At 41.5% G+C, this 12,763-nt stretch overlaps 1 long non-coding RNA gene across 1 annotated transcript; it reads right to left on the reverse strand.

The window, feature by feature from the left end:
• Nucleotides 1–3,727: 3,727 nt before the first annotated feature.
• On the reverse strand, nt 3,728–6,567 carry LOC309814770. The gene is made up of 3 exons (XR_014295743.1): nt 6,016–6,567; nt 5,835–5,927; nt 3,728–3,798 (listed from the first exon to the last, which is right to left on the reverse strand). It is a non-coding gene; the product is annotated as an uncharacterized lncRNA (long non-coding RNA).
• Between the last annotated feature and the right edge of the window lie 6,196 nt (nt 6,568–12,763).

Consider the following 12,763-nt stretch of genomic DNA (forward strand, 5'->3'; position numbering starts at 1 on the left):
CAATACTGTAACAAATTCAATAAAGACTTTAAAAATGGTCCACATAAAAAAAAATCTTTAAAAAATAAATAAACAGAGACACAGACGCACCAATGGAAACATCTCAGTTTCTGTTTATCAACCTGGGTATTATTTTCTTCCAAATACCCCCATATTCACCAAGAATGCTCTTTTTTAATGAACCTACTGGAGTAGGTATTCATTAAGTGCTGCATTGAACAGATGACTGGATATATGCATGACTGAATAAATGAAAAATAGATGGATGAATGAACAAGCTCAGGGAATATTTACTGAACACCCTGTATATACCAGATGCTGTGCTGGACGTAGATACAGAAGTGAACCCCAGAGACTTGTGAGAACCCATAGAGATCACGTTCTATTGTGGGCAAAAGACAGAACAAAGCAAATAAACAAGTTAAAGAAAAATTCCAGCCAGGGGTAAATGCTATAAAGGAAACAAGAATTCCAGTAGAATATTTGGATCTTTGGAAGAGAACTTTAGAAATAACCTTTCCTCTATCCTATCCACATGCTACATTGTTGTCAATTTCATTATTTTCAAAGCTAATTTTCAAAAATTCTCACCCATTGACCATTGTCTAAAATGACCCTTCTCTGATCAAAGAGTAAACCCCAAACTCCTTGGCTCAGCTGGCATGCTCTTCATGCTTCTACTAACAAATTGGTCGACCAGACATACACCGGGGTCCTAGCCTGGGTGGAAACCCCCTGTCTCGGCCAGAGAGGTTCTTTTTCCGATCTGATTCAAAATAACAAAACCGACGTTGAGACTGGAACAGCACAGGCTTTGTTCAATGGCCAAAGAATGGAGAAGCAGGAACCTAGTTCACAAATTAACTCCTCAAGCCAATTCAGGCAGACACCATATATAGAAGAGGGTCAAGGTAAAAGGGAGGGATTTGGAAAGAGTGGGAAGAATATTCATGAGTTACCCAAGAACAAGGGCATGGTTTGGACTAGGAATTGATGCAACTCTCCTTTTTAGTCCTTGTTTGAGCTTTCTGGTTGTTGTCATGGCAATTGTCAACTGTCATGGCACCTGTGGGTGTGTCATTTAGCTAATGTACTACAATAAGCCTATAAGGAGGCTCAAGGTCCACTGGAAGTCAACTCTTCTGCCATCTTGGACATCATTGGTTCTAACTGGTTCTTGTTTTTTCTCTTTGCAGCTTCCTCCTGACACTTAGATAAGAGAATAGGTTTCTATCTGAGGGAGGGGCAGGCGTATGACCCTGGGGTGACAGCCTTGGTAACACTTGTCCTTCGACATCATCTCCAACACTTCCCCTTCGACATCATCTCCAACACTTCCCCTACAATCGGAGCTTTGAGACAATTGATACCTCCCCTGTTTTCCCAAGCACGTTGAGCATTTATAAAAGAAGAGCCAAGGCTTTTTCAACTATGAGAACGCCTTACTTCTCATTGTCTTCCTAATCAAATTCTGTCTGCTCCCTCATGCCTCCTATATCTACTTCCAGACGCTTTTCAATCATTTCCCAAATCATAAAATAGAGTTCCTTATCACCATCTGCTGATATGACCTAGCACTTTCTCCCAGTTTAGCTGCATATCTAATAAACGACACTGAAAACCTTTCAGAGGCAGGACACAAGTGAGCTTTCATCTTCATATCCTCAGTGCTCAAGACAGTGAATGGTACAACGTATATGATTGATTGACAGAGGGATGGATGAATGAATGAATGAGAAAATCTTCTTCCTTTCTCCTTAGCAGGAAACCCCTACCCAACAGGAGATTGTATGAGCCATCTGGAGTCCTTCAGTTGCCTCCCAACACAGACAGGTCCAGAACTGACTTGCAGTAAGTTATGTTACCTAAGCTGGACTAGAGCCCTTCTTAGGAGCTTTTGGATTGAACCTGGTTGGAAAAGATTCTTTTCCATCCTTATCACAGAGTTGCACAGATATGAGCTTCAATCCACTCGCAGTCATGGTCCCTATTGTGTGAAGAAGCTTATCTGGAGAAATAAAAGGGATGCATAGAAATAAGAAACAGGAGCAAGGGTCTAGTCACGGTTTCATCTCTGGTTCCAATCATCCTGAAGCCCCCACTTTCTAAAGATTAGTTTATGAGATTTTATGAGATCCAAGATATTATCCTCCTTTCCACCTTTTTTTCTGCAAGTAGAATTCAGTTCTCACCCAGGGACAATTTTACCCTGAGGGTAAAAGATGTTCCAGGGGACATTTAGCAAGGTCTGGAGACATTTTTGGTTGTTACAACTCAGGCAAGTGGTTGTCTCTGGCATCTAGTGGGTAGAGGCTAGGGATGCTGATAAACACTGTACAATGTACAGGATGGACCCTCACAACAAAGGATTATCAGATCGCAAATGGCAGGGTTGAGAAGCCCTGAATTAGTAAGAACTCAAGCCTTATAACAAGGATTCTAGCTGGTGCATTTATGCCTGGGACTTGGGAAGGTCACGCCCTGAGGCGGCAGGCTACGCTCCACCCTGAGAAGCAAACCTACCAAGTAACATCCGCAAGTCAACCTCCGAAACATGCATCCTACACAGCCGGCATCTCCATGTTAAAGTAATTGATTTCTATATGTTCATGGCCTTCCCTGGCAGGCAGGTGAAAAACACTTTTTCTTCCCTTCGTAATTTTGCTCTCTTCAGGCAAGGGTACCCCACGATCTTGAACCTCTGAAGTTAAACAAATAAAAACAGGGCTTATTAGCCTTGTTTTTTTTTAAACAACTCCATTAACATTCCACAGTTTATGTAGGCTGGAGATGTGGGCCTATTGATTTGACTTGAAAGAACTCCTTCCTGGAGAGTAGACGTCTACTATTCTGCAATTTGCAGCCTCTGTGCTGTCAGACAGGCCTGTGTCTCCCCAAAGCTTTATCGATTGGTGAGGCCACTGATTTTTTAATGAACCCATGTACAATGCAGAATATGAGTAGCCTTGGGGCTTCCCTGGTGGCGCAGTGGTTGAGAGTCTGCCTGCCGATGCAGGGGACACTGGTTCATGCCCCGGTCCGGGAGGATCCCACATGCCGTGGAGCGGCTGGGCCCGTGAGCCATGGCCGCTGAGCCTGTGAGTCCAGAGCCTGTGCTCCACAACGGGAGAGGCCACAACAGTGAGAGGCCCGTGTACCGCAAAACAAAAAAAACAAAAACAAAAACAAAAAGAATATGAGTAGCCTTGTATTGATTCAACCTCAAGGGATGCCTTCTTTATAGAGAAAGCCCCCCTCTAAACGTTTCCCATTTCATTTTGTCTTTGTGTTGTTTCATTTTGCTATTCATTTCATCTTTTGCACACAGTGAAATGAGATGCTTAACAACCATCTGGCTCCATGCAGAAGTGTTTGCTTCCAAACGCTTCCCCAGAGGGTCAAAGCCTCTGATTGATCTTAGTACGTTCACTTTAACCTTTCAGCATTCATGAAGAAATGGGTGCTCAGTCATGATTCAGGGCGTCATCCCACTAATGCAGCAGCCAATTAAAACATCCATGAAGTTCGTTAAGTGTTCCTTTAATGCTTATCATCATGCTTTGTCATAGCTGACAAAGCACAGACCCTGGAGTGGGATGAATGGGACCCAAACCTCATTTTACTTGTTTAGTTCATGAATGATCTTGGCATGTAAATTTCCAGAGCCTTGGTCTCTTACTGTGAAATGGAGAAAAAATCAGTTATATCCTAGAGGATTACTGTATCCATCACTTAAAAAACCGGGTGCCTGAGAATCATTCAGCAAATTCAGTTCTCCACTCTCTACCTTCCTGGTTGCTGTAAAGAAAAGATGATCTGACAAAACTTGGGAACTTTAGAAAAATTGCATATTGGCCCTAAAACAAACCAAAGGACCCTTCCATTGCATAAAATGAGTATTTTGAAAAGATTAAGAAACCAAGTCAAGGACCTACTGCATAGCACAGGGCCATATATATATATATATATATATATATATATATATATATATATATATATATTATATATATGCATAGCACAGGGCTATATATATATATATATATACACACACACACACACACACACACACACACTCAATATTCTGTAATAATCTATATGGGAAAAGAATCTGAAAAAGAATAGATATATATGTAAAACTGAATCACTTTGCTGTACACCTGAAACTAACACAACACTGTAAATCAACTATACTGCAATATAAAACAAAAATTAAAAAAAGAGAGGACTTCCCTGGTGATGCAGTGGTTAACAATCCGCCTGCCAACGCAGCGTACATGGGTTTGAGCCCTGGTCTGGGAAGATCTCACATGCCGCGGAGCAACTAAGCCCGTGTGCCACAACTACTGAGCCTGTGCTCTGGAGCCTGTGAGCCACAACCACTGAGCCTGTGCACCACAACTACTGAAGCCCGTGCACCTAGAGCCCATGCTCCGCAACAAGAGAAGCCACCACAGTGAGAAGCCCACGCACCGCAACGAAGAGTAGCCCCCACTCGCTGCAACTAGAGAAAGCCCGCGTGCAGCAACGAAGACCCAGCGCAGCCAAAAATTAAAAAAATAAATTAAAAATAAATAAATAAAAGAGAAAGAAACCAAGGCTTGGAAGATGAAACAACTAGCCCAAGGTCACGGAAGGTGTAGTAGAACCAGGATTTGAATCTATGTCATGTGGCTCCAGACTCTGCATTCTGCTGCATAGACATCTATGCAGGGTATCTACCCACATATAACCGCAGTTCTAAAGACTGTTGGAAATGCATTATCACCAATATAAAATACAAAGGAATGGAGTATTTGATGGCGAGATTAAAATAGGGGCACAGAACTAAGGAAGAAACAGAAAGGCCAGGGGAAGAGGTAGTGGATGGACTATGGGGAATAGACTGAAAGTTTACACAACCTGATTTAAGAATCAAAAAGAGGTTCCAAGGGCAGTAGGAGTAAATATAAAAGTCTCCTGGACTCCCGGTAGCAAGCAGAGCAAAAGAGGGATCAGTTCCCTCCTGGAACGTAGAATGAGTACAAATGTGCCCCGTGGTCCTCAGGCCACCTACCCGGGAGCTGCCCACTCATCTCGGCTACACCAGGCAAAGGGCCAGGCCACTGCTTTGTTCAATGCCCACTAGCGGGGATTCCTCAGGCAGGAAAAGTTGAGTTGCCTGCACACATCCTTAGACGCACCCCACTCTCTCCTTTGCAAGCACTCCACTGCTGAAGTGTGTTACGGAAAGATCAGCTTTCTGAGGTGGAGCCACAAGGTAGAGCTAAGCTCCACGCAGCAGGTGCGGTCAAGGGCCGGCCAGCTTTACATGCCGCGGCTAAGGGGAGTCTGAGAGGTTGGAACCAAGTGACTGCAGGACAGTCTGCAGCACCTTGTGTTAGAACAAAGGTTACAGAGGGAGCATTGGACAGCTTTAATGCTGTGACTATTAGCATCTTTTAAAGTTTAGTAAAAGGAGTCCAATAAGGGCTGAATGTAGCTAAGCAATGGCCCCTTCTGTTCTCAACACACCTGGATGGTGGTCTCTAGTTTAGGTTTTTAACAGCCCAGAGACATAACCAGGGAGCCCCCTGAGTTATTTTCAGGAGCAGAAATGCTGCTGCTGCTGCTGTTGATAATAATAATAATGATGATGATGGTGATAACAACGCACCTGCTTCATGATTTGCATTTTACAAATTGTCAATTATACGAAATGTCTCACTCACTGCTTTGCCCATTATGCCTCAAGAAGCACCTGGAAGCATGGACCCTTGTTGATTGACCGACTGATAGATAATGATATTATATCATATTCATAGAACAACGGGGCTTGGGAGATAGACCGAGCTTACCTTTTCTGTTAAGAGGAAAAGCTGAGATTCCTAGAGTTGAATTGACTTGCTGAGGGTCATGGAGTCACTGGCTAAGAGAGAAGCCTCACTTTTCTGTATTAAAGGCAAAATAGAGTGTGGTTATGAGCATGAAGGGTAGGACCCCCCGTGCCTGGGTTCAAACTCCAGCCCCACCACTCACCTCTTGTGTAGACACTGCACGTGAACCCAGAGGAAGCTGCTGACATTCCCCAGAGGTGACGTCAGGTTCTACGTAGTGACCAATTTCCTTTCCATCTCTGAGCAAGCAGCTGGTCACATTCGATTTCCTCTGACAGCCCATCCATCAGAAGACACTCTTCCTCACCTTTACCCATCAGAGACTGCATGTGAAACTAAGATGCTTCCCTGGAGCAGGGAAAGTTTTAAAATGTTGATGTAACTTCTTTGAGCACTTTAGCATCTCATTAGTATCTGGTCCAGCTGATACTGAAGGCTGAAAACTTAATTATTGCAGAGGAAGTTGGCAGGCGCTCTCTTCCAGGGCAGCAATAGTGTTTTATTTATTTCCCTCTGAGAACGAAAAAAGTCCGGTCCCAGGCTGATGATGCTTGACTGGTTTCTGGTGTTCCGGAAAGCAAGGTTCCTTGGCAAGCAATACAGTCCCTAACAACACAAAGACATGAGCCCATTCTTTAGTCTGAAAGACAGACGCTCAAAGGTTATGATATAATCACACCCTGGGACTCGCAGTTTTCTTCCTTCCTCAAAAGGCCTTCAAAGAACCTTAGTAAAAATAAGAAAATGGGCCTTATAGGGGATGTGGTTGGAAACACAAGCGTTTTGAAAATTCAGAAAAGCTAACTCCAACAAACTGATCCCTTTGATGAAAAGCAGTAGCCGGGGGTAATTTTTCTAATAGTTTTAAGAATGCTCTATATCTACACAACACACTGAAAATTCAGTCATGCACAGAGCTGATCAGGGGCAGCTCTGGAGCCAGCAAGCACCTATGGGTACCTAGGGGTCCACCACCTATTAACTGGGTGATTTGAGGTGAGTTACATGATGTCTCCACATCTGTAAAGTCACACAATAAATACTATTTTTTGTGTAATACCTACCTCAAAAAGATCTGTGGGTAAAGGAGTCAATATGTCAAACAAGCTTATAATAGTGCCTAGTGTCAGCTTAGAAATTATTAACCATTTCTTTTTTTTTTAATTTATTTTTGGCCACATTGGGTCTTTGTTGCTGGGCACTGGCTTTCTCTAGTTGCAGTGAGCAGGAGCTACTCTGTTGCTGTGTGTGGGCTTCTCATTGTGGTGGCTTCTCTTGTTGTCGAGCACGGGCTCTAGGCGCACGAGCTTCAGTAGTTGTGGCACGCAGGCTCAGTAGTTGTGGCTTGCGGGCTCTAGAGCACAGGCTCACCAGTTGTGGCACACAGTTTTAGTTGCTCCGCAGCATGTGGGATCTTCCCGGACCAGGGCTCGAACCTGTGTTCCCTGCACTGGCAGGCAGATTCCTATCCACTGTGCCACCAGGGAAGCCCGATTATTAACAATTTCTTTTCATTAGCCTGATTATAACCCTCTAGGGGCAGGAGGCAAAGACAGCCCATCCTGGGGTCTCACAAAGCTCTCTGTACATCATTCTGCTTAGAGAAGGTCATCAATATCTATTCAATATGGTGGAACGAAAGCGTTTTATTAAATCATAATCCCTCAGGTCTCAAGCCCAAGTCAAAGCATGAATGAAGAGTTTCCAAATACCAATCCACGCCTCTATGATGATTCTCAATGTCAGGACATTCACTGGAAATGTTCTAGCAAAGACTATGTGACCACTCAGGCACTCACTGCATCTTTGGATAATGTTATGGGCTGAATTGTGTCTCCCCAAAACTCTTTATTTTTTCTGATATAATTTCTCCTGTTTATTTTATGTTTTTCATTTTTTTATTGAGGTATAGTTGATTTACAATGTTGCTTTAATTTCTGTTGTACAGCAAAGTGAGTCAGTTATACATATATATACATTCTTTTTTTAATATTCTTTTCCATGATGGTTTGTCACAGGATATTGAATATAGCTCCCTGTGCTATACAGTATGACCTTGTTGTTTATCCATTCTATATAGAATAGCTTACATCTGCTGACCCAAAGTCCCCACTCCATCCCTCCCCCAACCCCCTCCCCCTTGGCAACCACAAGTCTCTATGTCTGTGAGTCTGTTTCTGTTTCATAGATAAGTTCATTTGTGTTATATTTTAGATTCCACAAATAAAGTGATATCGGTTGGTATTTATCTTTCTCTGTCTGACTTCCTTCACTTAGTGTGATAATCTCTAGTTGCATCCACATTGCTGCAAGTCTCCCTGAAATTCTTATGGACTGAATTATTGAAGTCCTAAGACCTTTAGGGAAGTAATGAAGATGAAATGAGGTCATAAGCGTGGGCCCTAATCTAATAGGACTGGTGTCCTTACAAGAAGAGGCAGAGACACCAAAGACCACTCTTCCTTCCTTGGATTAGGGCCCAAATCGGTTGCCCTTTAACTTCTACTTGAACTTTTAAGTGGAATTCACTTAAAAAAAAAAAGACTCCATTAACATGATGGCCCTTCCAATCCTTAAGAAGAGTTTCCATCCCGTCTTCGTCCCAGCCATGAGCCTTTTCCTTTTCTCACCCGGTAAACACTGATGCTTTCTTTTATTGTTTCTCCTGTGGTTTCATGTCTGGGGCCCTAGGCACCACCATGAACACCTCTTAAAGAACACACTGCAATGCATCAGAGCTCGTCACATTACCTGCAATGACAGAGGAGGCACAAAGGGACAAGGGACATGAAGTGTGTTTCCTGCATTGGCCAAAGCAAGAGTATTCAGGGCTCATACACCATAATCCAATGGGTCTTAGAGTGTACATTTTTGATAGAGCAAGTGCTTATTTTGCAAATGAGTTATTTAGGGATACTCTTAATTTCCTCAACGACTCAGATCTCTCTTGAAATCCTGGTCCTGCCCATTTGATCTTTTCATGGTTCACTCTTGACAGAGACCGGGTTACAGAGTTCACATTCCTCTGAGCTATAGTTTCAGAAAACAAGCAGAATAAGTGTGAAGAGAAATGGCACGTGTAATTATAGTGCTAACTTAATCTTCTCAACAATGTACGTGGTAAGTACTCTTTTTCTTCTCTTTTATATAGATGATTTGCTTTACATTGATATTAAATTGGGAACTGATAGGTACTTGTCAACAGAACAGAAAATGTGGAGTGAAAATCTGAAAACATGATAATTGAACTAGAGAAGGTGAAGCATTGTCATGTTTTACATGTATTTTTTGTTCCCTCTAAATAAAATTGTATTATTTTTTGTTTTATTTTGTTCACTTTTATTTTATTTAGTTTTTATACAGCAGGTTCTTATTAGTTATCTACTTTGTACATAATAATGTATATATGTCAATCCCAATCTTCCAATTCATCCCACCACCACCCCCACCCCGCTTTCCCCCCTTAGTGTCCATACATTTGTTCTCTACAAACATCTGGGTCTCTATTTCTACCTTGCAAACTGGTTCTTCTGTACCATTTTTCTAGATTCTACATATATGCAATAATATAGGATATTTGTTTTTCTATTTCTGACTCACTTCACTCTGTATGACAGTCTCTAGGTCCATCCACGTCTCTACAAATGACCCAATTTCGTTCATTTTTATGGTTGAGTAATATTCCATTGTATATATGTACCATATCTTCTTTACCCATTCATCTGTCAATGGGCATTTAGTTGCTTCCATGACCCGGCTATTGTAAATAGCACTGCAATGAACATTGGGGTGCATTGTCTTCTTGAATTATGGTTTTCTCTGGGTGTATGCCTAGTAGTGGGATTTCTGGGTCATATGGTACTTCTATTTTTAGTTTTTTAAGGAACCTCCATATTGTTCTCCATAGTGGCTGTATCAATTTACATTCCCAACAATAGTGCAAGAGGGTTCCGTTTTCTCCACACCCTCTCCAGCATTTGTTGTTTGTAGATTTTCTGATAAGACCCATTCTAACCAGTGTGAGGTGATACCTCATTGTAGTTTTGATTTGCATTTCTCTAATAACTAGTAATGTTGAGCAGCTTTTCACATGCCTCTTGGCCATCTGTATATCTTCTTTGGAGAAAAGTCTATTTAGGTCTTCTGCCCATTTTTGGAATGGGTTGTTTGTTTTTGTAATATTGATCTGCACGAGCTATTTATATATTTTGGAGATTAATCCTTTGTCTGTTGATTCATTTGCAAATATTTTCTCCCATTCTGAGGGTTGTCTTTTCGTTGCTTATGGTTTCCTTTGCTGTGCAAAAGCTTTTAAGTTTCATTAGGTCCCATTTGTTTATTTTTGTTTTTATTTCCATTACTCTAGGAAGTGGGTTAAAAAAGATCTTGCTGTGATTTATGTCAAAGAGTGTTCTTCCTATGTTTTTCTCTAAGAGTTTTAGAGTGTCTGGTCTTACATTCAGGTCTTTAATTCATTTGGAGTTTATTTTTGTGTATAGTGTTAGGGTGTGTGCTAATTTCATCCTTTTACATGTAACTGTCCAGTTTTCCCAGCACAAGTTATTGAAGAGACTGTCTTTTCTCCATTGTATATTCTTGCCTCCTTTATCAAAGATAAGTTGACCATATGTTCATGGGTTTATCACTGAGCTTTCTATCCTGTTCCACTGATCTGTATTTCTGTTTTTGTGCCAGTACCATATTGCCTTGATTACTGTAGCTTTGTGGTATAGTCTGAAGTCAGGGAGCCTGATTCTTCCAGCTCTATTTTTTTCCCTCAAGACTGCTTTGGCTATTCAGGTTCTTTTGTGTCTCCATACAAATTTTAAGATTTTTTGTTCTAGTTTCCTAAAAAATTCCATTGGTAATTTGATAGGGATTGCATTGAATCTGTAGATTGCTTTGGGTAGTGTACTTATGTTCACAATATTGATTCTTCCAATCCAAGAACATGGTATATCTCTCCATCTGTTTGTGTCATCTTTGATTTCTTTCATCAGTGTGTTATAATTTTCTGAGTACAGGTCTTTTACCTCCTTAGGTAGGTTTATTCCTAGGTATTTTATTCTTTTTGTTGCAATTTTGAAAGGGATTGTTTTCTTAATTTCTCCTTCTCATCTTTCGTTGTTAGTGTATAGGAATGCAAGAGATTTCTGTGCATTAAAATCGTAGTCATTCATCCATGCACCAAGTATTATCTAAACATATATTCTTGTCAAATTTCTGTTCTGGGCATGAAGATGATAAATAAAGAAACAATCAAAAGGTACAGAGATCAAGGTTGGAAGAGTCCATTCTCACCAGGGAGATTAAACAATCACAAATAGATATTTCAGATATCCATTAAGGAAAGGAAGACTTGAGGAACTGGGGGTGGAAAGAACTCATTAAAGTTGACACAGAAGTATAGATGTGGGGCTTCCCTGTGGCACAGTGGTTAAGAATCCGCCTGCCAATGCAGGTGACACAGGTTTGAGCCCTGGTCCAGGAAGATCCCACATGCTGCAGAGCAACTAAGCCCGTGAGCCACAACTATTGAGCCTGCATGCCACAACTATTGAAGCCTGCGCACCTAGAGCCCATGTTCTGCAACAAGAGAAGCCAGCACAATGAGAAGTCCGCGCACCACAACAAAGAGTAGCCCCCACTCGCTGCAACTAGAGAGAGCCTGCGTGCAGCAATTAAGACCCAACGCAGCCAAAAATAAATAAATAAATAAACGAATAAATAAATAAACAAATAGTTTAGATGTTGAGAGAAGTTCTTAGGAGCAGAACTAAGGTTTCCATGAAAAAAGGAAGAACTTCAGCCCATGTTTTGCAAGCTCAGCTCCTGTCCGAGTTTCCAGCTGCCCTGTGGATTTCCGACTTGCCTTGTTAGCACCTACGACTGCGCAGACCAATTCCTTGCAATTCTTCTCTTAAGACATGCACGTACTACTGGTTCTGTTTTTACCACTTGGCGGGCAGAGATGAAGCACTGGCTGCCCAGGGGCACAGCCAAGATTGGACCAAAAACACTTAGAAGTAAATGCTTACTGTTGTAGCTGCCATGGTATTGCTGCAGCCAGCCATGTCTTGTGATAAATGAAGTTAAAATTGTATCTTAACTAACCCAAAAAACTAACCCTTTGCATGTAAAAAAATCAAATTCCTAAAAATTTGATTCAAACAAACAAACAAACAAGCAAAAATGCCCAACAAAACTGATTAAATGTGTTTTGCACAATGTGAAGTTCTGTTGGTAGGAGAAATATACAAGGAGATCCAAAGCTCATCAATACTGACCACAAGGCTTGTGGTTGATTATACACTGGATTCTCCTGTGTTCAGAAAGCCCCAGGAGTAATAACCAACTCTGAAATCTGTTTGCTCATATGCTGTCTGCTGGCTTCCCCATGCCAGCCTCTGAAGGGGACTCTCATGATAACTTTATTTCATTTTTCTCTCTTTGCCCTCAGGTGTTATGATTGAGCTATGACTGATAAAACTTCAAGAGAGCTGTAAACTTCAGCCCAAGAGAAACTAGGGTTTTGGCTACAACTTAAATCATGATTTTTAATTGTAGTGCCAAGCCTCAGATATCTCTGAAGTCTGCCTAGCCCACCATTTAAACTCTATTTTTGTGGTCTTTGATAACATGTTATCCCGTTATTCTGGCAGTAGATGCTTTCGAAATCCAGCTACCTGCTGGTCCCTGAAGAAAATGAAGAGAGACGCTTCTAAAAAGACAGTACTTAAAGGAAAATTCAATAAAAATTCAGCCGGGCTCAAAGCACAGTTCTTGTGTCAAGGGGGTAATAGTTAATATGGGGAAAAGGGAAAAACAGGAAGAAACTCCCATTATCACTCTACCTGCGGACAGAGAACATCCATCAGTAGTGAAGATTA

Source organism: Mesoplodon mirus (genome assembly GCF_964341445.2).
Source record: "Mesoplodon mirus genome assembly, chromosome: 13".
Taxonomy (NCBI): domain Eukaryota; kingdom Metazoa; phylum Chordata; class Mammalia; order Artiodactyla; family Ziphiidae; genus Mesoplodon; species Mesoplodon mirus.